This window comes from Populus trichocarpa, chromosome 16, assembly GCF_000002775.5.
Source record: "Populus trichocarpa isolate Nisqually-1 chromosome 16, P.trichocarpa_v4.1, whole genome shotgun sequence".
Classification (NCBI taxonomy): domain Eukaryota; kingdom Viridiplantae; phylum Streptophyta; class Magnoliopsida; order Malpighiales; family Salicaceae; genus Populus; species Populus trichocarpa.
In genome coordinates, this window is record NC_037300.2 from 12,125,680 (window position 1) to 12,131,157 (window position 5,478).

At 32.1% G+C, this 5,478-nt stretch overlaps 1 long non-coding RNA gene across 1 annotated transcript; it reads left to right on the forward strand.

Moving 5' to 3' along the window:
- The first annotated feature begins 222 nt into the window (after nt 1-222).
- On the forward strand, nt 223-1,002 carry LOC18106312 (uncharacterized). Its single transcript, XR_002978272.2, has 2 exons — nt 223-455; nt 610-1,002. It is a non-coding gene; the product is annotated as an uncharacterized LOC18106312 (long non-coding RNA).
- The last annotated feature ends 4,476 nt before the right edge of the window (nt 1,003-5,478 follow it).

Here is a 5,478-nt window from a genome sequence, read left to right on the forward strand (position 1 = left end):
GAATCGATGATCTTTAGAGAACAAACTTAAAGTCTGACCAGTTGAATTACATTCCTCATAGTTTTTCATTTGTTTAATTAGAGTAGGTAATAGTTAAGAAATAACGTCTTCATAAATGTACCACTACTTTATGCTTTTATGTCGCTATGAAAATAATGTTGTTATTATAAGGTCTTCGTCAAATTTCCCTTAAATCGATCATATTATTTTATAATAATGTCGTACTACTTATCACTTTTATTTACGGACTTGTTCCCTTAATTTTTCACTATAAATACCTTGCTTCAAACTATATTGATCACCATCGATTTGCCTCCCTTTCTTGATTACCTCAACCTCCTGACATAGCTAAGATACCATGGCTCGCTTCCAAGTGATCGCCGTGGCAATTTTTATAACAATCATGCTCCTCCTGTCCATTGGGATGTCCACCGCAATACCGAAACCTATACAAGGTTTGTGACTGCGATGCACTGACTTGGGCACGGTTGTTTTTCTGCCAATAAAATTACTGAACAAGTTTTCTATTCTTATTTACATTTCAACAGAGATTCTTCTTTCTCCAGCATTTTATGTTGTTTTGATCAATATCATGGCATTTTGGTGCAGGAAGGAAGCTTTTCCAGTATAATTTTAACAATGGTACGTATGCGCCGATGGACAACCCCGGTACACCCGGTACACCAAGTGGATATCCTTAGTTAATTAGCAGATATAGCTGGTTAAGAAATAAGGTCTTCATCAATGGAGCTCTACTTTATGCTTTTATATTACTATGGAAATGTTGTTTTTATTACAAGGAGAGAAACGAATGCAGTAGCAGACAGTTTAGCGAGGCAGGCTGTTCATGAAACAAGGACTACGTCGCTTGTCTTGGATAGCTTTTTATTTTAGGAAAGCTCTGTTTTTGGATCTTTTCTCCTTTATAGTCTTCTGTAACCATTACCTTGTTGGTCTTGCTATGACTTTCAATCTTTAGTAAATTTGATGGATGATTATTCCTTTTTCTGCCCAAAGAAACTTTGACATAAAGCACTCACATATAAGCATGGCCAGAGCCAGAATTTTTTTTTCGCCGTGTGCTACTAAGCAAATACACATAATTTTCTTTTAAAGATCTGTCATTACCTCATATATATATATATATAAATTTATAAAGTTAACCATAAAGTTTCAATCCAAATATAACATAAAATATATATATAAAAAATTAATTCAAAGTACATAAAATTAAAAAACAAAAGAAGTAAAAATAAACTACACTATCAAAGTTGCACCCTTCAATGTTTTGTGGAATAAAATTCATTTATAATCAAATACAAATTGATATCTTCACCAAGCTCTCATTCAATGTAAATCATTATAGAATCTGCTAAGAACTCTTTTTCTATTTTATTGCGAAACACATTTATAACATGTTTTATAGCTGAAAATGCTTGCTCTACGGTGGTAGTGAAAACATACAAAGTAAAAGCAAATTGAAACAACATGTCAATCAAATGATAGTACTACGACTTATTTGTTTCCACTAATCCTCAACATAATTCGAAAATGGTAGACATGTTTTGAAAGTTTTTATGATGAATCACATCAATTTGATAATGTTGTAGCTGAGTTTTCAAACAATACATCTCTTATTCATTGAAATCTTCAGGATAAAATTTCTCAAACTTGCAAATAACATAAACTTTAAATGACTTAAAGTTGCCCTTAGGTTCTAAAATAAAGCTAAGTACAAAGAGTTTCACTGTCCCATCACTGAATCTATAATTTAACTCTTCAAACTAAAAATCTATTGCTGAGTTAAATATATCATAATGATAGTGTTGGTAAACTGTCATCGATTCATGTTGTTGACATGAACAACATGTATGATTTTTATATGAAGCATTAATATGTGGTATGTTAAATCTTATATTATTTGCAAACATATTGCACATGTACAAGGAGAAGATCAAATATGACATCTCTCAAAGTTCAAAGCAATGTTTTAGTAGTTGACAATTGCATTTAAGATGTCAAGAGATTTTTGTTGCAAAGCTCAACAAAATAAATCAGTAATCCCTATTATTTTATATATCGAATGTAAGATGAATATAAATTTAAAAGATCTCATCACATTCAAACAACCACTAACCTTTTCACTCATAGAGTTAGAAAATCCTTCTTGAGCTATACTTTCAAGCACGATAATAATTGCACCATACATATCTATTAAGCTACAAATAGAATTAAAATGACAGCTCCAATGAGTAGTTTCACTTCGATGTAAATTACCAATTTGATTAACTCTTCTTTTAATCTTGCATTGTCCATTAGCTACCATATATGCAATTTCTATAACCTAAGCAGAATGTAACTCGATATGACGTTTGAGAGAAATGCTAATAAGATTGATAATGATTGTCATTTTTTTAAAAAGTAATCAAATAAAAATCTCATTTCCAGCCGGTGCAACTAACGCCAGTTATAGTCAGTGGGCAAAGCAATGTACATACTATACATAAGGGCAATATCTAAGAAATAGAACTTGTATTCTGTTTCATGCACCACATATATTGCTAGCACCATCATACTTATGATCTCACATAATGAGGATATGCAAATTATATTAAGCGAGTATATCATAAAAAAAAAAAATTTAGTGTTGAAAAAGTAGTATTTGAAACATGTACAATCTTTAAAAAGCGCTTTTGTAAGAAACTTGAATCATTGCTTCCATGTCTAGTCTTTTGTTTAAAAAACCTTTTTTTTTTTTTGGAAGAGGTGTTCTTTATAACCAATTAATCCTCGTTAATTCCCTTATGAATCTTCATTAGACAAAGTAGCAAATTAATTTTTATTAAGGCTATGTTTGTTTCCTCGAAAGTGATTTTCAGGAAACCACTTTCCAAACTTTCCTGTATTTGTTTGCCATTAGGAAAGTTGGTCAATGGAAAACATTTTCCAGTCAAAGGAAAATTTAGCTTGGTTTCCAGGAAAGTGTTTTCCTGGAACATTTGGGTGGAAAACACTTTCTGAAAGTTGTGAAAAATTTAGAAATGTCATATTATTTGCTGATTATATTAAATTTGGTCCTCAAACTTTTGATTGCTATATATATTTTGTTTTGAATATTTATTTTTCAATTTCATCTCTTAAAATTTAATTTTTATATTAACTTTAGTCCTTATTTTTATAATTGTTATTTGTTTTTCCCTTATCATTTTTTTATTGAAATTTTTTATCTATCAAATTTGATCCTCATTCTTTTGATTGTTACTTATTTTATTTGAAATAATTTATGAAATGTTAATTATTATTATTTTAATTTCTTCATCTTTCATTTTTTTTAGATTTGATCTCTATTATTTTGATTATTATTTATTTTATTTGAGATAATTTATGAAATTATATATTTTTTTCAATTTCATTCTCATTCAACTTTTTAATTTGTAAGATTTATTCCTCATTATTTTAATAAACTTGAGAAAAATAAAACATTAATAAGTTATTTTCCAGCTCATTTTCCATGACATAACCAAACACTGGAAAGCGTTTTCCAACTTATTTTTCATTACACTACCAAACATCAGAAAATAATTCACTTTCTCGGAATTCACTTTCCTGAAATTCACTTTCCAAAAGGAAACTACTTTTGGGTTGACTCAGGACTCGGCTGATCCGGTGACTAGACCGGTCCGGGTTTCATAACTAACCGGCCGGTGCAACAACCTGGCAAAACATGATTGACCAGACGGGTCGACCCATGACCTGGATGACCCGGGCGAACCCGGACAAAACCCGATTTTTTTCTTCAAATGTGATTTCTGTCCTTAGGCCTCCCTTCTTATTCCTTCATCTTCTCTACAATGAGCTGCTGTTAGCAGCGGAGAGGAAGAGAGAGCGAGGAACACTGCTGTCTTTGGCTGTTGCTAATAGCTGGTCGAAGGAGAGAGAGCTGGGTAAGGCCATCTGTGAATCACTAGTCATTCTGGAATACATTGAAGAGACAAGGAAGCAAACTCCTTTGTTGCCTGAAGATCCTTACCAGAAAGCCAATGCTCGTTTTTGGGCCAAATCTAGTGATGACAAGGTAATTATGTGGGTGCTATGCCGCTTCCAAAACAATCAGTGTTTTTTATACGGACCAATTCCTCACTAGTTTTTAACTTTTTATTTGGTTTACTTGTGGTTGCAGGTCTTCCAATCAATTAGGTGGGGTGTGCTCTTGAAGGAGGGGAAAGAGCAAGAAGAAGGGGGCGCTGGCTTGTTTTCACATTTGGTAGAGATAGGGAAAATTTTAGGGTTTTATGTGTGCTTTTTTTTAAAAAAAATTTAAATAATATAATATTTTTTAATATGAGAAAACAAATTTTAACATTTTTTTATAAATTTTATTATTTATAAAACGTAAGTCTATATTTACATATTTTTTAAAAAAAAAACTTTATATCAAATATTAAAATTTTAAATATTTTTTTAATTTTTACGGGTTGACCCATAAAACCCGGGACCCGGCTCTTTGGCCAGGTCAACCCCCGGGTCAGGTTTAATAACTATGCTCATAAGGATGGTTCTAAGCAATATTTATGGGCCTTAATATTTTATACAAATCCAATAAGTATTATTTTGAGTGGAATACAACTCAAAATACTATATTAATTTATATGAGTGAAATGACTCTTTAGCCCCTTTTTTCCATAAAAGAACAAGATTCATGGGCTATAAATACCCGATGAATTCTCCAAGCTCTAGGTTCGTATTCTTCTCCATTCTCTTTTGCATACATATTTTCGAGGTCCATCGTTCTAAAATATCATTACATAGTCTCTCTGTCTCACTACAAATACGCCCACACGAGGGGGTGCTAGGCACATGGCCAGTTAAAGTTCTAGGCTTGCATCTTTTATAGGCTTAAGTAAACACCTAAGCTCAATATTTATGGGTCTTAATATTTTATACTAATCTAATAAGTATTATTTTGAGTGGAATATAACTCAAATACTATATTAATTTATACGAGTGAAATGACTCTTTAGCCCCTCCTTTCCATAAAAGAACAAGATTCATGGGCTATAAATACCCGATGAATTCTCCAAGCTCTAGGTTCGTATTCTTCTCCATTCTCTTTTGCATACATATTTTCAAGGTTCATCTTTCTAAAATATCATTACATACTCTCTCTCTCTCACTACAAAGATACTTAAACATTTAAGAGTCCTCTATTAACGGAAAGGAACTTTTTACAAGTATCAGCCATATTTGCTTACTAGTCACCAACAACCTGCTATCAGCCACTTTAGTTTACTAAGTACCACCTACTTGCTACCATTCATCTTTGCTTACCAGGCACCAACTACATGCTACCACTCACCTCGGCTTACCTGACACCAACTACAAATCACCTTGGCTTATCAGCTAAGAGCCATCTGGACTTCCCACATCTCATTTAGAGAGAATGATTCAAATTGTTAGAACTAAGTGATTAATTGGTTA